Source organism: Cnephaeus nilssonii, assembly GCF_951640355.1.
Source record: "Cnephaeus nilssonii genome assembly, chromosome: 16".
In the NCBI taxonomy this organism is placed as follows: domain Eukaryota; kingdom Metazoa; phylum Chordata; class Mammalia; order Chiroptera; family Vespertilionidae; genus Cnephaeus; species Cnephaeus nilssonii.
Genome location: NC_137087.1, coordinates 11403570 through 11429341, shown reverse-complemented (window position 1 = coordinate 11429341; position 25772 = coordinate 11403570). Strand labels below are relative to the sequence as shown.

Genomic DNA, 25772 nt, shown 5'->3' with positions numbered 1-25772 from the left:
TGATTCTAGAAAATCTCTCACAGCTGGAAATCAACTCTTAGGAATCCTGGCTCCCAACCTGGCCATTCTGGTTCGATGGAGTTTGCATCCTGCTGGCGTCTTCAGTTCTTCATGCGCCGAAGCAGTGTGTCTGAATGGACCTCTCATGGCCCTTTGGAGTCCACCTTATTGCCATTGATTCTGTGTGACTTGTTAGCATTGGTGAATCTTTCTGAGTCTCAGTTTCCTCATCTGGGAAAATGGTACTAGTACTGTCTACCTCTAGGACTATTGGAAGGAATAAAGGACACCAAAGGTGTGATGTGCTAGAACAGCATGCGTCATAAAGGACCGAGGGATGTGAATTATTGCTTCCACACTTCCTCGCTTTTCTCACACGGGGCCATCTGAGACATAAGCCTACTCAAACGTACAAGCATATATTGCAACTACAGCTGGCCTTTTCCATTTAAACATCTCCACTTTTTAAAAACCATTGCATGGCACTGTTTTTACAGAGAAGCACGTTTTAAAATCTCGTGGATATTTACCACTTTAATGACTATTAACGGTGAAAAGATTCATGTATCTGAAGGAAAAACCTGCATCTTGTTTAAAACATGTATTTGTGAACTCTCAAAGCTCAACTAACAACTTTCTGAAAGTCAGAGGAGAGCTTGAGGAAAGTAATGAAAAACACAAGCAGAACACTTTCCAAAAACTAACCCCAAAACTATTGAAAGAAATGCATCAATGTTTAAAACTATGTAATTGTGAATAACTGGGACATTCTGAACTATTTTTACTGATTCTTTTGGAAATCAAAAGTTACATTTTCCAGTATTCCCTTTAGCAATTCTTGCATTGCTGGTTTGGTGGTGATAAACTCCCTGAGGCTTTTTTTGTCTGCAAAGCTCCTGATTTCCCCTTCAATTTTGATTGATAGTCTTGCTGGATATAGTATTCTTGGATTCAGTCCTTTGCTTTGCAACACTTTGTATACCTCCTTCTAAATAGAATCTTTTCAAAAGAAGACAGAAGGAAGGCCAAGAGACACATGAAAACATGCTCAACGTCACTAATTATCCGAGAGATGCAAATCAAAACAACAATGCGGTACCATCTCACACCTGTCAGAATGGCTATCATCAACAAATCAACAAACGACAAGTGTTGGCGAGGATGCGGAGAAAAAGGAACCCTCGTGCACTGCTGGTGGGATTGCAGACTGGTGCAGCCACTGTGGAGAACAGTATGGAGTTTCCTCAAAAAACTGAAAATGGAACTCCCATTTGACCCAGTAATCCCACTCCTGGGAATATATCCGAAGAAACTAGAAACACCAATTAGAAAGGATATATGCACCCCTATGTTCATAGCAGCACAATTCACCATAGCTAAGATTTGGAAACAGCCTAGGTGCCCGTCAGCAGATGACTGGATCAGAAAACTGTGGTACATCTACACAATGGAATACTATGCTGCCATAAAAAAGAAGGAATTCTCATCATTTGCAGCAACCTGGGAGGAATTGGAGAACATTATGTTAAGTGAAATAAGTCAGTCAATGAAAGAAAAATACCACATGATCTCACTCATTTATGGATAATAAAGAACATTATAATCTTGAACAAAAAGATAGATACAGAGACAGTAAAGCATCAAACAGACTGTCAAATTACAAGGGGAAGGTTAGGGACAGGTGGGGGAGATAAGAGATCAATCAAAGGACTTGTATGCATGCATATAAGCATAACCAATGGATGTAAAACTCTGGGGGGTGGGGGCATATATGGGAGGGGGGTGTGGGGAGGGCAATGGTAAGATATGTACACATATAATACCTTAATAAAAAAATTGGAAAAAAAAAGTTACATTTTAAATAGCAATAAAATACATGAGTCTGACCATCTTTATGATCAAAGTTAATATCTGTAGAAATTGTGATAATTGTATTTTATTATATGCACATTGTATGTTTCTATGCCCTTTATTTTATTTTTTACATACAATGTGTACGTTGTCTTAACCGTGAGCGCCTTCCCCATGGGCCCTGTGGTCCACCCAGACATCCAGGACCCAGACACAAATGCAGCGCAGCCCCTAGCCTCTCGCTCTGACTCCCGTAGGCTGAGCATTTGTGAGGTCACAGGGCCTTCCATGTTTCAGATGACGGAGCGGCTCGCCCTGACCATGAATTCCACGTGTACCTGCGTGCACTGTCCCTGGCAGCCGGTCATGCCCAGCACCTTGGTGGACTGTGGTTGGCTTGATAGGTCGCACGACTCGTGTTCTTGACAGCTTCGCACCGGTAGGGCGGAAAGCTGTTTACGTGCATCTTAAAGCACTGTGAGATCCAATCCTGAGAGCACTGCTACTTCTGAGTTAGAAGTTTTTGGGATGGTTCTATTGCTGTGGATTTTGATCAACTTTGTGCCTAGATTTTCTGAGATCTCTGGAAATAAGTGTTTGCTTTTTGAAAAAAATCTTAACACTTTGTCAAAAGCATAGTTAAAATTAATACTGCATACTTAGGATGGTGGCAGGATATTTTATTACATTAAAATGAAAATTTATTGTTTGGGAAACAGTTTTCCCCCTTGGAGAGGTCAGGGCATTTTATAAAAGTGTTCACATTTTTAATGAGACTACATAGGCCTCTTATGTTTTCTTCTTTGGGAGTCATAACACAATCTGCGGAAATGAGTTCTTAATTACCAAATAGATTCATATGTGCTCGTGGAAAGTAAATTTCATTATGCCTTTAACAACCAGCAGATAAGAATTAAATTGAATAAGATGGTGGTTGTGCTTGAAAATACTGGCGATAACTTTCATAAATGGTGATTCATCCCTATCTTGAACCTACTTATATTGTTAACTTATTGCTTCTAAATAACATAGAAATGCCTGTGAGTCCAGTGTGGGGGGAATGGATACACGGAGAGTACAAATTTACAAAGTGCTTCTTGCTTCAGTTCATCAGTTTTAGATGATCTAGTCACATGATCCTTCTTGACAGTATTAACTCCATTGCTACTGCCTATTCTAAATATATTTTGTTGGGAACATAATCATGCCTAACCCAGCAATGAGACTGTGTCTCAACTTATCATCTTGAAAAGTGGTTGGGAAGATGCTAAACAATCAAATTTATCTTTGTTTTTAATGTACTAAGTATATTTTTTGTTTATTAAGTTTAACGCTTTGGAACTTGGTTTACATGTGCTTATAAAATACACCTATTTCCATTCATCAGTTCATTTTATGTAGCATAGAAAAAAGTTATAATAATATATTTTTGCATTTATTTTCCTCCAAATCTTATGAAATGGTCATTCTTATTCCCATTTGGACAGAAAACAACTGTGACGTTCTGGCAAGTTAGGGGCACACAGAGGGTACATATACGGCTTCATTTTCTACCCCTATCGGCTACAGCATGTCAGTGCAGAATTGTGTGCCATGGGGTGACATGGTCAAGTTTGTGTTTAGATGGATTTCTCTGGGAGAAATGTGAATGGTCTGTTGATGAGATCAAAAACTGGAGCCAAGGCCTGCGATCCTTGGCTCTCACCTTGCTCTCCTGGCCCACATCCCTGCATCAAGCGAGCTGTTAGTTCTTTCTACCTCCCTGGTTTGGTATATATATTTTTTAAATCAAATACAAAACCGATTTATTTCTATGCATGAGAGTGAGGATTAGGATGCTAGATAAAAAGGAACGCAGTCTTCTGTCGAAGGAAGAAGATCAAGATTTTTAAGTTGCTTTCTTTGGGACCTACTGCAATGGGAAGACTTGCCGTGACTTCAGCTGTTAAGTATCTTTACCTAACTCTTCAGTAGGCGTTTCAAAGGGGCCTTCCTGCTGGGCCAGCTCCTTAATTCCTTTTGAAAGCCACACTGGTGTTCCAGAAAGCCCTGTTCCTCTTCTGTTCACCCAGGAACTTGCCCAGGAAGGGTAAGCGGTCAGTTTTATTGTTCTCAGAAGCCAAGATCTTCAGGTCTTGCAGGAGCTGGTTTGTCCTGTTCTCCAGCTGCAGAGCTCCCTAACTGTTCTTCCTTCTCCCCTTGCTTTTTCTAACTAAGCCCAGCAGGGTGACCCTGTCAAAACGTAAGACATATCATATTTCTGCTCTGATCCAACCTTACTGACCCTAGTCCTTCCACTGGCTACAAAGTCCCACGTGATTTTGAGATTTCCCTTTCCTCCTGCCCTTGCCCACTTGCTTATTCACCGGGAACACCAGCCGCCTGGCTCATTCTTGAATGTGCCAGTAACCCGCTCACCTCCAGTCTCTGCCCTGGCAGTTTTGTCTGCTCAGAATACTCGGGTGGATATCAACAAAGTAAGTTTCCCCACTTCCTCAACTTTCTAATGAAATGTCATCTTTTCAATGAGAAGGGAGCTCACTGTTCAAATTGCGGTCTATTACCTCCCTTGCTTCCGTTTATTCTTACACTAATTTACTGTTTCTTCATTTTATAGTCCTCTCACCTTCTAATAAACTGTGCAGCTGACTTATTTATTCTATGTTTTATTGTTTATTGTCTGCCTCTCCCCATTGCAATGTGAATTTCACGAAGAGAGGGATCTTCTTTACCCATTTGAATCACTGATGTATTTCGAGTACCTAAAACAGGGTCTGGCATAAAGTATATTCTCAAAAGTGACTTGCTGAATGAATGAATACATTGCATGTTGAGGGAAGGGAAGCGGGAAGATAACTAGACATATGTTGTTCGACGAACTATATGAACATGTAGGATGGCTTTTAAAATGTGAAGTTTAAAATAATGCTTTTACCCATTTTTAGATAATTGTAAGATTCAGAGAGGACCTATAAATTATCCATAAAAAGTAATATGTTTTAGCTCAGGCAGTTTGGGCATCCTTGGTTGTCAGTTCAGGTGGAATCTTTTCCTGTGTATGTGCTTTTCTGTTTATTTTCCATGATACAAGATACAAGGGTCAATTCAGAAACTGACTTCTGCATCAATTCATACTGATGTTAACTTCTCTGTGATAGATACACAGTGACCCTTGAACAACATGGGTTTGAATTGCATGGGTCCACTTATGCACAGAATTTTTTCAATAAATATACAGTTGGCCCTCCATATCCCTTGGTTTTGAATCCCCGGATTCAACCAACCATGGATCAAAAACCAGTATTTTCTCTCCCTGGATGGGAACCTGCAGGTGCATAGGTCTTGGGTTATGCATTGTTCTATGCCATTTCATATAAGGGATTGGAGCATGTGCAGAGTAATATTTGCAACCTGAAAGCCTCTTGAATAGATTCTTTCCTATGATCATTCTAGAGTAAAGGTGAATTAAACAGAAAATATTATTAGAATAATTTACCCAAACTTCCAAAATAAATATACAGCAGTGGGCAAAAGTAGGGTATGTTACCAGCCTCCTTAAAGATAAATCATAAGTAAGGATATTAAATAATAATAAGACAAATAACACAAATGAATAGTACAATAAGTTATAAATAATAATACAAGAATAAATATACAACTGTAAACCTACTTTGGCATACCCCTATGATTACTTACTAATCTTACATCTGTAGCAAGTACTGACAGTTGAGTATGAAATTTGATTAATAAGTAACTTGAAAGAAAATCTTGAATCAATGCATTGTAATATGGTAATGCATGTTGCAAAATTACTCAAAATTTATTTTTGTTCTACCAGAATAAAGGTATTCTGCTTTTTTCCTCTTTTAACATAATTTCAGTTTATGAGTTTGTTTAGATATGTATACATATAAAAGCCAAGTGACCTGAACGACTGGAATGACTGGAATGACCGGAATGACTAGTCGCTATGATGTGCATTGCAGTGGCCAACCGGCCTGATAGGGGCCCCAATTGCCCCCCCCCCCCACCGACCTCCCGCAGCTCCTCCCCCCCCCCCAGCCGGCCGGGCCCCCAATCCACCTCTCCCACCCTGATTGGGGATGGGGCCGGCAGCCAACTTCCCATGGCCCCTGCCTGGCTCCAATTGGGGCCGGGCTAGCCAGACCCCACTCATGCACGAATTCATGCACCAGGCCTCTAGTTTAATATAATGCCCTGGCAAATGTTATATAGAAAGTCCAAACTAAAACTACACTGTTTCTCTTTTTTTTTTTCTGCTCTGAATCAGAAAACAATTCTCCTTGAACAAATTCCTATTACAATGAAAACAAAGATCATGTTCTAAAAACATATTTATGCTACTCTTTGAAGAAAGCTTCTGTGACTGTCCTTCAGATGCATACATTTAAAAAAGGAAAGGATAACAGAGAAAAGATAAAAGAAAATACAAAAAAAAAAAAAGAAAGGAGAAGAGGAAGGATATGAGAGAAGGGATAGGGAGGAGAGGGGGAAGAAAGAGGAATGTGTATGTTGCTCCCCAAGTGCCCTATTTTCTATGCATAATAAAGCTAAAAAAGTTTTAGCCTCGCTTTCTAAACTCAGAAAACTTAAATGTTCTCTTCATGTATTAATACTTTCCTGATTTTGGAAAAATTCTATTACCCAAATTAAAAGGCTAAAAAAAAAAATGCATTTTCACTTCTTCACTGTTAGGTTGACCAGTTCTTTCATGTTGTGAAATCTGCATTCATAAAGCTGCATACATGCTCTTGGGTACATGTGGGGTTGGGGCCCATTAAATTTCCCCTGTCTGGTTTTAGGAGGCGTTTATGAGAACAGCATTGTGATGCCATTAGTAACTTAGACAGTTATTTCCCTTGTTGGGTGCCTTTTGGAAAACCTTTTTGTAAAGTTGCACACATGCAGTGTTTGCAGACTTGGACATCTCTTTTTGGGTAAACTCACCCACCTTGCAATATTCCCAACCAGTAATTCCCTCTTGCCATTTCACTTTCCCTTAATAGGACAAAACATTCGTTATTATATAAAATCAGGAGAATTGTGACTAACAAGACTTCACATCCACCTGCAATTCACGTCTGCAGTGGCCAAATATGTTCTTGTGTCTGTGGATAAACTGCTACTCCAGGGACCTCATTACCTCAGGCCTGGCTGGCATAGCTCAAGTGTCTCCAGAAAGTCAAATGGCCTCGTATTTGGGTCTTTAGAGGCTTCCTGTCCCTCTCCAATATTTGTCTCACCTTCCGATCCCTGTCTTATTCAACCATAATGAACCCTGCTACCCACTCTCCACACCTGTGTTGGCTGGGAAGATTAAATGTGGCGCACAAAGACCAGTATTTATTTAGAAGTAGAGGACAATTGGGGTTCAGTGTCTGTGTAGTTATCCTAGTAAGTTTGTGCTCTTTCCCATGAGGTACAATCGTATACTTCTAGCTTGTGCTCCTTTTGTGAAATGTGCATTGTATCTGTGACTCACCAGACTTTGGGGCTTTCTGCACCTTCAAGTCAAACCACTTGAGTGTGTCTTACGAAGACACGCCCTCCCTGCACCCGGGGTAGAATGGAGAAACTCTTTCTTTCTGGACTGTGCCACTGTGGCTCACAGAGGCAACAGGGTGAGGAGAAGGTCACGTTTCCAGATATTTCTACTACCCTGCTAAGTATCCAAGGGATTTTACACTTAAAATTCGTAATTATGCATAGAGAGTCAGAATGGGGACATTTGGAAAGTGATGACAGCAAAGTCCAGGTTGAGAGCTCAGATGATTTTGGAGTAAGAAAAAGCCCCATGACATGGAATCCTGTGGCAGAATAGACCTCCCAAGTCACCTGACTCAGCAGGACACTCGTGGAAATGATGCCACAAGGAAAGCAACCTCAGCAATTGTTCTCCTTAATTGTAGCATTCCCGTGCCTCACAGTGTGGTTCTTCATCAGCCCAGGCCCACAGGAGATATTGGGGGGAATTTAAACCTGCAAGTCAAACCTGAGCCACTCAGTTGGGTGTGACTGTCATTGGAGCTAAGAAATCAGCAGCCTTTCCTGTAAACCTGAGAGTCATACTACTCAGCTATTGACATCTTTGCTGCCATTGGTTTGATCTCCTTGCATCTTTAACAGTTCAATTGGAACAATGTTTACTCCAGGGGACCACATAGTCTTCATGCTATTTTTAGTCCTGTTTTGTATGTTTTGGAGAACAGACTTAACTTCATCCTACATCTCAGGTGTGGGATCATTTTGGATATGCTGGTAGTTATCAAAGTTCTCCGCCATCAGGGATCGGCAGTAGAAGGCAGGGGTTAAGCAGAAGTTGAAAAACTCTTTGAGTATGTTGCTTAGTATTTATGAGCCCAAGTATCTTTATTTAATTAGTGGTGGTGATAATCTTGAAATGCCAAGTTTTTGAGAGTGGTATCAGTACGTCAGTGGTAACCTGTGCCTTTATACAACTGTTAGTACCCACCTTCTACATTCTCCTGTTGTGGCCAAGAAACATGGAGAGGGACATCCATGCCAACCTTTTCCTAACATTTCCGTTAAGTAGTTAAGGGTCCCTTGTACACACAAACCTAATAATTCTAATGCTTTTATGCTCTAAACAATTTGAAAATATATATGATGTTGGTTTCACTGAACCACATCAAAACATTCTGGAAATGGGTCTTTTTATACAATTCTCAGTCCTTCTTTCCTCCTTCCTACCAGCTACTACGCATGAAAGAAAACAGTTTTGAAGTACTTTCACCTCCCTTTGTCTCTACCAAGACTGCATGGTAAATGCATTATTTGTTCATTCTTTAAAGAAAAATGTTGAGTGCTTAGGAAGTGCCAGGCTTTATGAATGTATGCTTGGGAGAGGAGGAAAGAAATGGTGTTATTTACTCGCAGTTATATGTACCCCTGTATTCATATCAGTGTTATTTACAATAGCTGAGATCTGGACACAGTTCAAGTGCCCATCAGCAGATGAGTGGATAAAAAACTGTAGTACATTTACGCAATGGAATACTATGTGGCTGTGAAAAAGAAGACAGCATGGATGAACCTGGAGAATAATATGCTAAGTGAAATGAGGCAGTAAGAGAAAGACAAATACCATATGATCTCATTAATATGTGGAATCTAATGAACAAAATAAACTGATGAACAAAATAGAGCCAGAGACATGGGTCCATGGTACACACTGACAGATGTCAGAGGGAGGTGGGTGGGGCAGATGGGATGAAAGAAGGTAAAGAGAATAGACAAAGAACATATGCATAGCCCATGGATACAGACAACAATGAGGTGATGGGCAGAGGTTGGGGAGAATGGGGCCTTGGTGGAGGGAAATAAAGGGGGTGAAAATGGGAGATATCTGTAATATGTCAACAATAAAAATAAAATATCATTGAAAAACATTTTGTTTGATTTGTGGAAAATAATGAGTGTGTGATGGAGAGATGATATGTGGGGGCAAGTGAAATAGTGTTTAGTTAGAAAGGAATCATAATAGTCCCAGAAAGAGATTTGATATGTAATTTGAAGAGAGAAGAACTGGGTCATGTTGGTGAATTGCAGGTATAGAGGAGAGAGGGAGAGATGAAGATTTCCTGATTTCTGGCAAGAGTATCTGGGTGGCTGCTCTTGTGTTTAGTCAGGGACACTGGGAGATGAGTAGGTCTGTGGGTTAAGTCACGGCTTTGGAAGTATGCTTGAGTCTTATATAAGATATATAAATGGAAATGTCAAATAAGCAACTAGCTGTATGAGTCCTGATCCGAAAGAATTCTGGAGGAGACGAACACTGGAGACTCTATATGTAATAAATGATATTTAACCTAGTTTCTGACAGCATCTAGGATAGAATATAGATTAGGAAGAGGTGGGTTCCGGGACTGGGCCCAGATGGTCCTCAGCTATGGTGAAGCAGAGGAGGGCAAGGCAGGAACATGTGACTCAGCCGGCGTGGTGAGGTTGCAGGAAAAGCAGGAGACTATGCTGTTTCAAAGCCAAGAAAGAGATGCGTGTATTTTAAGAATGACAAAGTGGCCGATCATATTGAAGGCTATTTCACGGCAGAGAAAGATGATTGGAACCTATCCATTGGATTTGGCAACACGGGGTTTGCTTGTGGCCATTGCAAGAGAAGATTTAGTGCAGTGGTTGGGGCAGAGGCCAGGTTGGAGGGACCTGAATAGCTTAATGGAAAGTGACAAAGTGGAGGGGGAGTTTGTTGACATCTCTTTTGAGAAGTTTGGCTGAGAGGGGCAGCAGAGAAAGGGGGTGGTTGGAGGAGGGCATATGGAGTAAAAGGAAGTTGTTTAGCTTTAAAAAAGTGACACACTAGAGCAGCATTTATAAACTGAAGTTTGTGAACCATTAGCGTCCTTAAAGTAATTTTGGGTTGCAGTTGTCATTTAAAAAGTAGCTAGATTAAAAGAGAACATAGAATTCAAATCTCATATGGTAAAGGTAAGAATTTTATGGAATATATTACTGTGCCATAATTATAAATAGTTACATATTCACACACATATATTGGATTATAATATAAAATATTTTCCCTAATGTGGATCACAGTCTAAAAAGTTTGGAAGCTGCCACACTAGGAAATACTTGCATGGTGAAGGGGATAATCGAGTGGGAAGACAGGGACTGGTGACACAGGAAAAGGGGAAAACCAAAGGGTAGAGTTCTTGAGCAGGAATGGGGACCTCTGCACTCAATTCTTTTATCTTTCCTCATCCACTTGCCCTGTGGCTTCCAGCAGCAGTTCTCATTACCCTGAGCATCACTAAACCAGGCCCATAGGTTTGCAGGTATGTTTCCTAGGGTTGAGAGAACTATCCCTTTGTCAACAGCAATGGTTTGTCATAGGCACTGTGTTAGGGACTTGTTTCCCCCAAATTCATACGTGGAGATGCTATAACTCCCAGGACTTCAAAATGTGACTGAATTTGGAGGTGGAATTTCTAAAGAGGTAATAAAGTTAAAATAAATCATTGTCCAATATGACTTTTGGATTTAAAAGATGAGACAGTTTGGACATAGACACACACAGAGGGAAGACCACGTGCAGATACAGAGAGAAGATGACCATCTATAAGGCAAGGAGAGAGCCTCTCGGAAGAAAGCAAGCCTGCCAACATCTTGATCTTGGACTTCGAGCTTCCAGAATTGCGAGAAGATAAATTTCTGTGTTTTTTTTTTTATTATTATGGCAGCTGTAGCAGTCTGTCTGCTATCTCACTTGGTGTCTTTTGACTGCTTCTACACTCTGAGGTGTGGAGGAGTCAGATCAGAAATGCCTGGTAGAGGTGAGAAAGCTGAGGTGTAGGGATAAGAAATGACTTACCCAAGGTCAAGAATGAAAATAGCTAGTAAGTGGCAATGAAATTTTGTAAATCTTGCCCAGTGTTTTTTCTATGACAAAGGCTATGTGACAGGACTTCTGAACCTGCTATGCCTATACAGTAGATGTGACTACAGTAGATGTGACTATTGGCTGGTCCATTTGTTAGGACCAAAAGCTACACTTCTCTGCAAATGTAGGTTCTGACATTTTGTGAAATAAGATTAAACATTTAAAAACTTCAGAAAGTCCAAAGACGACATATATTAACATTTAAAAATTATCGCTTTTATGTAGCCCATGAAATTATACAGCCCAATGAACATTTGAAAGTTTTAGCCTCTTAATGAGACGTGATAAAACTTGACCAGTGCATGGGAAAGAGGAGAGCTGGTTTCCTCTAACCATAATGAGCTATGACATTTCTCAAAACAAGCTCTGGGGACTCTCTCAATAAAGTCATCGCCGACCTGTTGTTGCTTTGGTCGCCTGCTACAAACACATTGAGAGATCCCAGTGAAGTCAGTAAAGTTGCTCTCCATGTTCCTTCCTTTATCCAGTCCGTTTTCCCTTTACGCTGGTGAATAAGACGTGCCTTCAGAACATTCGTGAGTGAATGAGAAGGAAATGTGTGCAGTATGTGGAGAGTGAATCATGCTTCAGTGTAATGAGCATCCTTAGGTATGTCACCTGATGAAAAGGTGTAAGAGTCTTTTCAGGGTGCAAACCTGAAGATCAAATTGCTCAGTTGCAAGCCGTGTCTGTGTTTAGCTGTGTAATGTTCAATAGATCTTCAGTTTATACTCCTCTGTGTTATGCATTTGATCCTGTTTCCCCATAATCTACAGCTGATATATTGATTTTTTTACAATCAAATAAGCATTTTGTGACAGCTGACTATTGTTACTGATTGACTACTTTTGTATGTTTATAGACCTTTGAAGTTTCTTCTCACTTCAATTGTCAGTTCATATAATTAGCCCATTTTTTAATTTGTCTTCTTCTCTTGCAAATCAATCTGTACATGTTCCTTTTATCCATTGTATAATATTCCTTTTATTAGTTGTATGGATTGCAAACATATTTTTCCCAGCAGTTAAGTTTCTTTTTCTTTGCATGTGACCGGTTTTATCTTATACAAGTTTTCAGTATTAATGGGTTCCAACATGTTTATTTTTTCTTTTATAGTTTTCCTTTTTGTGTGTCTCTATATTGATGTCATCAATATATTCTCTATGTTATACTCTTAAAATTTATATATTTCTTTATCTGATTTAAGTTATTAATCGAACATAAATTTCTTTTTTATTATTGTTTGGAGGAAAGTAGAGATCTGATTTTTTCCCTTTCTCCATATGGATAGCCAATTATTCCTGCACCATTCTTTGAATAGTCTATCTTTTGCTCACAAATATATAGCCTATTATATTTGAAGTCTCATAGATACATGAATTTATTTTAATGGCATTTAATTTATTCTGTTACTTTGCTTTATTTGTCTATCCTTTCAGCTGTATACACTGTTTAATCTCTGTAGTTTTATAGTAATACTTGATAAAAGTTAAACTATGTCACCTCTTCTACTTTTACTTTAAAATTGCCTTGACGGATATTGACCTGTAACTCATCCATACATATTTTAGCATGAAGTTTTACATTGCATGAAAACACTGATAGGATTTTGATTGAAATTGCTTTGAATTTATAGATTATATATGGCCTTTATGGATTTCAGGTATATTAACATGATATATTTCTCATTTGTTTTCTTTTATGACATTTAGTAAATTATATTATTTTACTATAAACTCTTTTACATGTTTCTTAGTTTAGTGCTATTATTATTATTTAATTTGTCTTTACTATATAGTTTGGAAGGTCAGGAAAAGACATTGAACTTTACTTAGATGACAAAGGTGAGACACTGGGCAGGCAAAGTGTTCCAAAGAGCTTGATAGCTGTTGTAAACAGAGTTGTTTTAAAAAGAGCGTTCAATGAAAAGCTAAATGCTATGTAAGTTAGATGAGCATACTAAGGCAAAAATATAAAAATCATTGAGGGAAACACATGCCTATTGAGTACCCCTATCTGGAAGATAGTTTATATATCACTGAATTTTTCCCTGGTCAGGGAGGGGGAAGAAACCTAATGAAGGCAAGGGCCATGGCACATGGCACAGAGCCACTCAGGGTGATGGCTGCTCATGCTTTGCCTCATCTGCAGACCTGCAACCCAGTGTCCCATCATCCTTGTTCTGGATCCATCTCTGGTTGGCTCTTTATTTTGACTTCCATTTTCCCTTTGCAATCATGAAGAACAAAATTTAAATAAATCACAAAAAGCATTCATAAACAATAATTGGACACACTAACATCGCCAAGAATAATCCAAGGCAGAATTGGCTGTGTGAGCATTTTGGCCAGTTGATGGTTTTTTGTTTTTTTGTTTTTTGTTTTGTTTTTTTTTTCAGTTGATGGTTTTAAGGCAACCTGTCAAGCAGTTTTCAGTGTAATGCATGTGCTTGCCTAGCCCATCTCCTGACGAAGAGGAGCCCACGGAAGCTCTGTTTTGTCAGCCCCACCCAGTGAAAGGCTGCAGCCTGGAGTGTTCTGTTTCAGGTTCAAGTGTGAAGTTGATTTTGAAATTTACTGGTTTAGGTTGGATGTGCTATCACTCCCAGATGTATCAACTATGCATTTTCTCTAAAAGCCATACTACTATTTTGCCTTTACTCATCAATGATACTTGAATAGAAGGAAGTAATAAAATATTAATATCCATTTATTCATATGAGGAAAAGTAATGTAGAAATTTCTGAGATGGAAAGTGAGATGTATTGATTCTAAAAATAAGAAAACTCGGAATGGCAAGCCTGCACAAGCGGGGTTCTCCATCACCCGAGGTGCGCCTGCGTTGTATCCTGCCCCTGAGATAGAAGATGAGGCTCTGTCTTTTTATTTCCCCTCTAAATCAGATGCAGGGTTCTTAGGGTCTTTAGGGACTTCAGGAAGTCAAGCATTTTTCCAAACACATGTATTTGGTGTGTGAACAGAGGCCTAGTGGGCTGGAAACCTCTGCGTGCAGAGATTTGGGTCCTATAGTGACATCTCTTCATTTGGAGCATCTTTCACCAAAGCCCATCTTCACTCAGGCCCTGGCAGGTGGGACGGCCCCTTACGTGCATGGTAGAGGCTCATCACACTGAGGGAAGCTGGTCCATTTGGCCAGTGTTCAGCAGTTCACAAGAAAATGCATGCTCTCCTAATAGAGTCTTATTGGGAATTTGGAAAGGGGAGCTCCATCTTTCTAGGGGACAGTATTGTGCATTGATGAAGGGGAGTGATGAAGTGCTGGGTCCGACTGTTCAGCCCACCTAGGCCTCTTTTGAACATTTGCTTGTTGGAGGTCCAATGACAACCCATTTAATAGGGAGGCCCTGAGACACAGGGCAGAGTAGAAGCACAGCAAGAATCTTAATTCTGACCCAGTCATACCTCCAGTTGCTATGAGCTGCCCTGTTTTTGGACTTTTTTCATTGATCAACAAGAGAAGGAGAAGCTATGCTTGTTTGTTTTCTCTCTGCCATGGAGAAGTACAGACAACGCCTCAGCCAGGTGAGGCCTGAGGTGTAGGGTGCCTCTGCCCACACCACTGAGCGTCCATGAATCATTAACTGCGAGATGATTTCCTAAGGTTCTTCCAGGCACATGGTGAGGGGGTTTCCCATACACTTTATATAGATTTAACCATCAAGTGATATAATAATAAACTAGTTTACTCAATTTTACAGATGAGGAAGCTGAGTCTTGGGGCAGTTAAGACATTGGCCAATGTCATAAATAGGTGTGGTATTGGAGAGACAGAATATCAAAACCCAGGAGTCTAACTGAAAATGTATGTTGGTAACCACTATGCCATGCAACTTGATTTTTTCAAATTGAATATTTTATTAACATAGTAGTTGTCTTTGTAACATGTGTACACACAGTCGCACACTCAGAATGATCTGCCTGGGGGTTAAAAAGTCGACGTGTGTTAGAGGAATAAATGAAAAAAAAATTTAAAGTGTAGGTTTTTGGTATCATAGGCGATTATGTCCACATCACTTACAAAGCTATCACCAAAATCTGGTGTAGAAAACAGTTTGCGAGGGAAAGTAAAAATCTTGGGGAAAATTCAGCAGTGGCATAGCAGAGCTCTCAACGTAGAAAGCTGACAAAATGTGGAATTGGCAAGATATGGAGAGAGGTTTGTCAATGGGCAGACAGTAGAGAAGGTGGTGTTAAGTAGGCGTCTGCAGTCATTTTTCCTCACAGTACTGTGCAGGGTCATCAGGAGAGCCCTTAGTCTTTCCCTGGCACCCGTTTCAGAACTTTTCCAATTGCAGAGGCCTTACCCTCATCTCTTAGGGAAATCAGCCCATCTGAGGGATGTCTTTAAAGGTCTCAAGGCAGATGGGTCCTGCTGTCCTTATTTGAGCAATGCAGACTTGACCTTGTTTCACAAAACTGGGTCGAGTCTTACTTTTTTCTTCTGGTTTTTCCTCTACCAAGCAAATTAAAGTTGTTACTTAGACTTCCTCAATACAGATATGAATCTGCAGCACCGCATAACCTGGGTAGATGATGGATTTGTGCTCTATAGTCATTATCTGGGCATCAAATGTGCGTCCAGAGATTTTGAGGTTTTCACCTAGGGCTACAGAATCAGTCTCTACATCCTCAGAAAGGATTCCAAGAACTTCCATCTGTGCTTGTTTGGCATTGTCACAGCTGCTGGCCTTTACAGATGCATCCCGACTCCAGCTCTCCCAGGACCACAGTGCCTGTGTCCTGTATTGATCCACAGTTGGTAACCTGATTGGTCCATCAACTGATCTATTGAAGGTTGGCAAATTATCCAGATATGGAATAAATGGTAATCCAATGTACCGAGGACAGATGTCTGATTGCTTTTTAAGATTTGCTCAAGTCACTCCTGAGCAAGGCATAAAGTGACTGTTCAGTTTGGGATTGAAGCCAACTTTTCTCATCTTCATATCTCTCATTGGTCCAATTCACTGTTGGATCACCCATCTCATTAGTAAGCACAATTAAGTGTTTTACACCTGCTGTCTTTGCCAGCATCCTGTGTTCTCTTGTCTGCCCTCCTTTTTCAAGTCCAGGTTCAGACTCCCTTTCCTGGCAGAGAAGACCAGCACAGCCAGCTCAGGCTCAGGAGCACCACCCTCATATTTGAGACAGAACTCCTATGGCTGGGGCATCTGGAATTGTGAAATGCTTTTCTGTTTCAAAATAGTCACAACCCACTTCTACTGTTTCACCCCTGTTCTTTCTTCCCAATCTGTGTCTAAGTCCCAAGACAATTTCCAAGTTTCTGTTTCTCTCTTTAGCTTCTTTTTCATATTTCTCAGGTGTCCTTTTGTCAACCATTGCAGGCAGAGGCATCTTTGTCCCCCAGTGTCTGATCTGCCAGCACATGCCCAATGAATGCCACACTTGCTTGCTCCTTTTTAGGAGCCCCTGGTGGGGCAAACGCAGGTGTAGGTTTCCCCTTCCTCCTCCACACTTGTTATTCCCGTTCGTGTTGAAGTGATATCTCATTGTGATTTTGAATTGCATTTCCCTGATGATTAGTGATGTTGAGGGTCTTTTCATGTACCTGTTGGCCATCTGTATGTCTTCTTTGGAAAACTGTATTCAGATCCTCTGCCTATTTTTAAATCAGATTGTTTGTTTCATTGTTGTTGAATTGTATGAGCTCTTTGTATTTTTTTGGATATTAAACCCTTATTTAGTACGTGAGTTGGACATATTTTCTCTCATTTGGTAGGTTGCCTTTTCATTTTGTTGATGATTTTCTTTGCTGTGAAGGAGTTTTAGTTTGATGTAGGCCTACTTATTTATTTTTTCTTTTGTTGCCTTTGATATTGCTGTCAAACCCAAAGAATCCTTTTCAAGACCAATGTCAGTTTCATTTTCTTTCATGTCGCTGTCTAGTTTTCCCATCACCACTCATTGAAGAATCTGTTCTTTCCCCATTGCACTTTCTTCAGAGCTGGTGTGTGAGTGAGGTTTTTTTTTTTTTTTTTTAACATCTCTGTTCTCTCTGCAGTTGTTGAAAGTGCCTCCTAAAGGAAACAAAGCATGATAATATTGCTGAACATAATAGTAGTATTTATTGAGCTCCCATGGGCCAGGCATTATTCTATGTAACTTTTCATGTATTATCTCATGTAATCCTCACATAAGTCCTATGAACCACAGAGAATTAAATGTCTTGCCTGGGATCATAATGCAAGCAAGAAAGATCTGGACGGGGCTAGACGGATTGGCCTAATGTGGATAAGTCTTGGGGATGACGTATAACAGGTGGGTGGAGCTGACCTACAACCTGACAGAAGGAGCAAGAAGGTTGTAAGTTCTGTGGGGAGGTCTCACTTCTGGGCAGCAGTGGGAAACCAGAGATGAATGAAGAGGAGAAGAGGAGCTTAGATACAGCAGGTCAGAGGGAGAAGGAAGGAAGAGACGGGAGATTCTAGAAGGTAGAATATCCAGACTGATGAGTGAGGAGCAGAGATGAAGAATGGGAGAGCAGGGCAGTGTGAGTTCTGTGTAAATGAAGAGAATGGATTCTCTTGCAAGCTTTTGGAGATCTCTAATCCATAAACAGGAAATGGAGGAATTGATCTATTTTCTTTAAGTCAATCATATTTCTCAGTATGGTGTCCGGAGTTTCTTTCTAGAGTCTGCATTGGAGTCATCATATGGTTTGACACACTCCCTTCCAGGTGGGGACAGCAGTGCAATAGTTAGCATTGCCTTAAAACATGAAAGAGGAACATGTGAAAATTCTCATGTGGGTTCTGTGAAAAAGAGAGTATGACAGTTGATTAATGCAACACCAGATTAATGTGTCACAAGATTTTGAAGGCACTGCTTTGAAACATGTCATTTCTCTTAACAGACTTTTCTAGATGTTCTCAGGAAAGATCTTTGTGAATTGATTATTGAGAGTTCAGTATAGATTTGAGAATATTACCGTGTGAAAAAAAAAGTCAGGGAACAAATCCTGTCTTCACTCTTTACCAGCTATATGACACTGAGTAAATAATGTAATTTTCTGAACCGCAGTGTTTTATCTGTGAATTGCATGGGGAGTGTAAGATGGGCGATGCCAGGGAAGTGAGTTAAGGACAGAGGAATAAAAACATCATTTGCCATATTTCATTTTTCCTCAAAATGTAGACACAGAACAAATCCTAATTTTTTAGTAGGAAAGTCACATAATCAAACGTGCGTTTTAGAAAGGTGATGGGAAATGGTGTCAAGGATGGATTGGAGGGAGAAAAGTTGAGGACACTTTCATAGTTGGTTGTTTTTTTTTTGATACTTAACATCTCTTTCCTGTAGTTATTTGCAAATCATATATTTGATGAAGTATCTGTTCATGTAGGTTTTTCTTTTACTAAGGTAAAATACACATTATATAAAATGTGCTATCTTAATCACTTATTTTTTTTTTAATCCCCACCTGAGGATATTTTTTCCCCCATTGATTTTTAGAGAGAATGGAAGGGAGGGGAGAGGGAGAGAGGAAGAGAAACATCGATGAGAGAGAGTCACATTGATTGTTTGCCATCTGTACATGCCCTGACTGGGGCTGGGATCAACCCTGCAACCCAGGTACATGCCCTGACCGGATTCAAACCTGTGACCCTTCACTGTGCCAAACCTGCTAGGACTTAATCACTTTTAAGTGTATAGTTTAGTGGCATTAAACACATGCAAAACACTGGGCAACCATCCATCTTCATAACTTTTATCTTGTAAAACTGAAGCTCTGTTCCAGTTAAACTATAACTACCTGCCCCTACCCTCACCCCTAAAAGTCACCTTCCTAGTCTCTGTCTTTACGATTTTGACTCCTCTAAGTACCTAGTGAAGTGGGGTTGTACAGTAACTTGTCTTTTCCCGACTTGCTTATTTCACAAAGCATGTCCTCAACTTTCATCCGTGTTGCAGCATGTGTCAGAATTTCCTCCTTTTTTAAGGCTGAAGAATATTTCACTGTGTGTTTCGACCACAGTTTGCTTTTCTCTTCATCTGTTGATGAACACTTGGTAGCTTCCATGTTTTAGCTCTTGTGAACAATGCTGACTATGCACATGGATATACAAGTATCTCTTCAAGATTTTGCTTTCAATTTGTTTCTGATTCCAGAAGTGGGATTGCTAGATCACATGGTAATTCTATTTTTAAACTTTGAGGAGCTGCCATACCATTTCTCCAGTAGCTCCAGCAGTGGGCATTCTCACCAGCAATGCGCAAGGCTTCCACATCTTTGTGAACACTTGTTAGTTTTTATGTTTTTGATAGTATCTATCCTGATGGCTGTGAGAGACACTTGTATGTTTTCAAGTGAAAGGTAATGAGGGTCAAGGTGAGGCATAGCCATGGGAAATAAAAGGTGGGGAACTCAGGTGGAAGATTTTTGGAAAGTGTAAGCAATTGAGTTTATTGACTGAATAGTCTCATATGAGAGGATGAATTATATGTTCAACTTTGAAATTTTGACAAGTGTCTAGTATTGACAAAAGTGATATCTTTAGAATCAAGTAGGACATAAAAGGTGAAGAATAGGATTTCTTGAGGGGCACTTTAATGTTTATTAATTTATTGATATTTCTACAGATTTTCAAAGGAAAATATTCTGTTGAAGCACAATTATAAATTTTTAAAAATTTCAGGTTTGTAGAAAAAAGTTTTACCTTGTGGAGAACTGTAAATTGTGATTATATGTTTTACTGAAAGTGTCAGTTAGAAAAGAGCTTAAGATGTTGCTTGCAATTACTTTAACAAAAATAATAACATATTTGTAGAATATTTTATAATTTGCAAGTCTCCTTTATATAAACTGTCTTTAATATTTCAAAAGGTTCATTATACTTTTATTTATTGGTATCCATCAATCCCTTTTGAGTACCCACTGGGATCAGGAACTGTCCTGGACCCTGGAGACACACCCGGCTCTCACAGAGGATACATTCTAGGGATAGGCCCCCGAGTTCAGGTATCAAGAATAGGAATTCTTGACTCGGGTCCTGGCCAGGATTTGGGGATAGAGAGGTTCTATGATCCCAGAAAAATTTCCAAGAAGAGATTTTTATCAGATTTTCAAAGACCTCTGTAATCCTAAACTGGTTAGAACCCATCGTCTTCCAGTTAACTGACCACCTGGGTCTTTGGCCATCGGTTTCTTGCACTCCGCAGTGCCATGCTGGTGCCCAGCATTCATTGTGTCATCCTGCTCTGAAGAATGATCCATCTTCCCAAGATTTTGTAGATCATTTAACATTCTTCTTGTAAAAGTGACTTCAGTACTTAATGAATTTTCTCAGACGGTAGACTGACATTGGTTTCTTAGAGGTTTTGGCACACTGCCAGTTCTGCTGTGGTGAAGGCCGGGTCCCTCTGTCTTTGTTGGAGAGGAGCATGACAAGGCTCCTGAAGAAACACCAGTGGCTTTTCTTTGATTGTCTTGAGGAAGCAGAAACGTGTGCCATTCCTAAGAAGATTGTCAGCCCTGGATTGCAGGACACAGACCAGTGCCTTGGAAACGGCCTTCGTGACTTACTGCAGTGGGAGCTTGGGGCTCTGTGGCGAAACAGCCTTTATATGTACACACGCCCACCTGACCTTGGGTCAGAGCATTTCCAATCAATTGAGAAGTGCAGCGAGTGGAACCACAGTGCTGGTGAGCTCACACAGTATGTGGAGCAAGGCTGCCTGGGACTGAGCGACATGGAGACTCGATTGATTTTCTAAATGCTTTTACCACATACTCTTAAACTCCGGGTCTGGGAATTAACTCAGTTGCCAGAAATGGTACCAAGGACAAAAAGAAAGCCTAAATAAGCCTAAATAGTATAGGTTAAAATGGAATCCCTCCACCCCGACCCCAGAAATACAGTAATTTTTCCTGGGAAAATAAAGTAGAGAAATTTGCTTATAGGCTATCTAGTATCTTAGCAATGAACGGAAATTAGGCAGAAATGTTTCAGCAGAAATTAGTTTTGTAGTTTATAGCACTGGCCTAGCAGAACATCAATCAAAATGCACCTGAATAGTCCCTCCTTCTAAAACATTTTCTGAAGCCAAATTTAACTTTGTTCAGGGATAATAAAGAATCTCTAATTTGTTTACTGAATCCTCAGGAGTTTTGCTACTCTGATTACCAAGCATTGAAGCAATAATTTGTTGTTGAATCAGGAAAACAAGAAGATAATTTTATATCAGCCTGATGGGGTTGTTTACTGAAACTCTAACAAGCTGTTGGGGCACGCATGCCTGTGTGTGTGTGTGTGTGTGTGTGTGTGTGTGTGTGTGTGTGTGTGTGTTTGCTTTGACTTAGGGTTAAGTCTTTCTGATTTGAAGTAATAGTTTTAGGTAATGCTTGGTTGGCAAATGTGATTCCTGACCTGTGGCTTTTTTCCAAATTCTTATCCTTTGAGTCTAGCTAAAAAGCTGCAATGTTTGCATGAGGTGTTCTTTTTTTTTCTTTTTCCTGCTCACTTTAATTATAGTATTTTCTGAAAGAGAGCATGACCTTCTGAATATCCATCATTTTGAATAATTAGAAAGGCAGTGGTTATTAAAATACATTTCATTTCAAAATTGAGTTTATCAGCTGCCACAGTGGCGTATGCATTTTTGGGGACACCCTGTGTTTAGCCATCTGGTAAGACGTTTTCTGAGCACTTACATTGTGAGTGTGCTGTGCTGCTTTCCAGTGTTTGGAGTTTAGACAAGCAAATTGTGGTCCAGGTTTATCAAGGCGACTGTACTCTGTTTGGGGAGGTTGGAGATCAAGGGCTAATTAACAGAAGAAACTGAATGCAAGTCTCACTAATTGAGGAGGAGGGGACAGTCTTATCCTGCAGAAGGCACCTGGGTATCTTAATGGGGAGAAGGCCTGTAGGATTAAGATAAGCAGATAGAAATGTTAGTACTTCCTCATTGAATCAGCCTTATTTCATGGTGAGAGAATATTTTCATTCTGAAAGCTGTCAGCCAATGCAAGAAAGGCACTGCCTATGTCACAGTTCACCTCAGTATTGTGGTGTTTCCTCATTATTGGTGTGGCTTCTTCAAAGGATTTCCTTATGAAGTTTCCAGTCTTTAAGTTGAGACCTAAAGTATCAATGGATGCTGCCTTTTGGGGAGGAAAATCATGAAATCCACTGAGCACTTACATTTTACTAACTCACGCTGAGAAGCACTATAAGCATAAAAGTTCAAACATTTGGCACCAAAACACACACACACACACACACACACACACACACACACGTGTATGTAAAGTTTCATTTCATTTTTATGTTGAATTCAGGTTTAAATGATAATACTTTTATATATTGCATTAAGTAAAATATATTATTAAAATTAATTTCACCTCTGTCTTTTTCTTTAACAAAGAAATTTTTAAATTAAGTAGGTGGCTCTCATTATATTTTTATTGGGAAGTGCGGCCTTAGATGATGCTTATGGAACTGTTGTTAGAATTGTGTATGAGAGGATTAACCCAGGTAATAAAGCAGAATCCAAGTGTGTGCCCTGCAGGGACTGGGTGCGGTCCCACCTCTGACCCTGACTCCTCCATTACTCGGTCACTTTCCCTGCCTTGGCTGAGGTTTTCTCATCTGAACAATGAGGGAAGGATTCAAAGGTGGAAGATCTTGAAGTCCCTTCTCACATTAAATCCAGCTATTCAACCATCTTCAGGGGTACGGTCTCCCCACAGCCTGTCAGATGAAACAGTCTTCCTCATTCCAATCCTTCCTTTAATTCAGAGGTGAAGTTGTAATTACTGTCCTTTGGAGCTTCCTCCAGCAGCCTGAGGCTGGAGCCCAGCATCTTTCAGTCTGTTCAGCTCTGAGTGAAGCAACTGAATATGTTGTGATTTACACGGATCGGCAATGATATTTTGCAAGCAAATTCCCAGCACTCGTTGAAAATGGTCAGATATGCCTAAAAGTGAATGATGTTTAGTCCCAGTAGTTTTTATGATGCCATTGCAAACAACTTAACTGATTTTTTAAAATCCTTAAAATTAATACTGGAACAACTGTTTCTAACTTTATCCCATTGTTTAGCTTTCAAACGTAAGTTGAAGAACCTTTTGATATTAGAAGGGATGAAACTTGTTTATTATCAAAGGTAGAAATGCAGGTTGTCATACACAAAATGTAAAAAATTACTTAAATATCTCTGCTTTTTTTTTCTATGTCCATATATTTGACAGTAATATTGCATTTGGGTATATGTTGTACTTTGAAAACATTTAACCAGTGTGTTAATTTGGGATATATGGGTAATTTAGAGTGGTTATTCTTATATTCATATGGTTATATGCCTGTGATAATTCATTCAGAACCATTTCTTAGTAAAAAAAAAAAGCTGGTTGGAGGAATGCATATTTAAAGACTTTTCATGTTTATTATGATGTTTTCTTACAGAAAGCTTGTATTTTCGGCTCATGCTTCTATTAACAGAGCCTGAGCCTGCCTGTCCCATGAAACCTCACCAACACTGAAATTGCAGTTTTAAGTCTTGATAAATCAATGGGAGAAAAAAATGTGTTTTGTTTTTGTTTGAATTTGTATTTCTTAGATTTCTAGGAGGATCAGACATTGTTTAATGAACATATTGGCAGTTTCTAGTTCATTTTTAATATCTTATTCCTGGGGTTTATTTAGTCTATGTACTTTGTTATTTGAGATAATTTTCTTTTTTGATAGTTGAGTTGATTTGGATCATATCGAAGCTTCCAAGTCGTTCTTCCCTGCTTTGACTGCAAGCTTTATTCCACCATAGAAAGGTCCCTCTATCCCTCCCTATGGTCGGCTGTGTACACACACACACACACACACACACACACACACACGCACGCACACACACACGCACGCACGCACACAGATAAACACAGCGAGGAGAGAATCGCTGTGGTCCCCATCCTACCATGTGTTCAGGAGATGATCAAGTCTTTACAAGAAGAGAAAGATACTTCAACCCCTTTATGGTCCTTCTATGAAAGTGTTTATTGGAACAGGTGTTTGTGGATTTTTTCCTAAAGCAAATGAAAAACCCTCATAGGGATAGTAACTATATTAAGGTCTCTGCTGTAAAGAAAGGTTGCCAATCTGTTGGGATACCACAGTTTACTTATTTGAATATCCCCTTGCAAAATCATCTTTATTGAGCTGTCGTTACAAGGCCATTAAAAGGAAGTCATATGAAATAGGGTGATGCTTCTGTAATGAAAATATTGTTATGTCCATTTTCCTATAACAATGATATTCCAATATGTGAAAGATTCATTTTGAACAATTAAGTGCTAACCTGATATCAAACTATATTACAAGTCTTAGTAATCTAAACAGTGTGGTATTGGTATAAACACAGATATATAGATTCATGAAATAGAATAGAGAGCTAAGAAATAAACACATGCCTCTGTGGTCAATTAGTCTATGACAAAGGAAGCAAGAACATACAATGGGGTGAAGACAGTTTCTTCAATTAGTAATGGTTTTGGGGAAACTGGGCAGATACATGCAAAAAATGAAACTAGACCACGTTTTTTTACACCACATACAAGAATAAACCCCAAATGGGTTAAAGACTTAAATGTAGGACTTGAAACCATAAAACTCCTAGAAGAAAAGATAGGCAGTAAACTCTCTGACATAACTCTTAGCATTATTTTTTTTCTGACATATATCCTCAGGCAACAGAAACAAAAGGAAAAAAATAAACAAATGGGACTACATCAAGCTAAAAAAAAAAAGTTGCACAGCAAAGAAAGCCATCAACAAAATAAAAAGATAACCTAATGAATGGGAGAACATATGAACATATTTACCAATGATACATTTGATATGGGGTTAATATCCAAAATATATAAGGAACTCATATAACTTAACACCAAAAAAAAAAAAAGCAAAACAAATAATGTGATTTAAAATGGGCAAAGGGCCTGAATAAATATTTCTCTAAAGAGGATATACAGATGGCCATTAGAATTAGACAAACATATGAGAAGATGCTCAAGGTCACAAATAAGAGAAATGCAAATTAAAACCACAATGAGATACTGCTGAACACATTATGGAGGTTCCTCAGAACATTAAAAATAGACCTACCACATGACTTAGCAATGCCAATCTGGGTACTTATCTAAAGAAATCAAAACCATTATTTTGACAAGATATATGCACCCCTATGTCCACTGCAAGAATCAGGATATGGAGGCAACCTAAGTGTCCATGGAGGGATAGCAAGTGGATAAAGAAGAAGTCGTACATATATATGTGGCCAAAAAAATGACATTTTACCATTCTTGACATGATGAAACTAGAGGATATTATGCCAAGTGGAATAAGTCAGGCAGAGAAAGACAAATATTGTATTATTTCACCTACATGAAATTTAAAAAACAAAATAAATGACCATACAAAACAACAAACATAGATCCAGAGAGCAAACTGATGGTTGCC

General features: G+C 39.4%; 1 protein-coding gene and 1 pseudogene across 6 annotated transcripts in view; one reads left to right on the top strand and one right to left on the bottom strand.

Annotated features, from left to right (window-relative positions):
- The window catches only part of NRG3 (neuregulin 3), a gene marked incomplete at both ends in the record, with an annotated part of 1054567 nt that overhangs the window by 121865 nt on the left and 906930 nt on the right, over positions 1–25772 (top strand). The window lies entirely within an intron of this gene.
- LOC307112476 (eukaryotic peptide chain release factor GTP-binding subunit ERF3A-like) overlaps positions 15559–25772 on the bottom strand; it is a 29963-nt pseudogene continuing 19749 nt past the window's right edge. The window contains exon 3 of the transcript in view: positions 15559–16782. The product of the transcript in view is annotated as a eukaryotic peptide chain release factor GTP-binding subunit ERF3A-like (transcript). The remainder of the gene's footprint in view (positions 16783–25772) is intronic.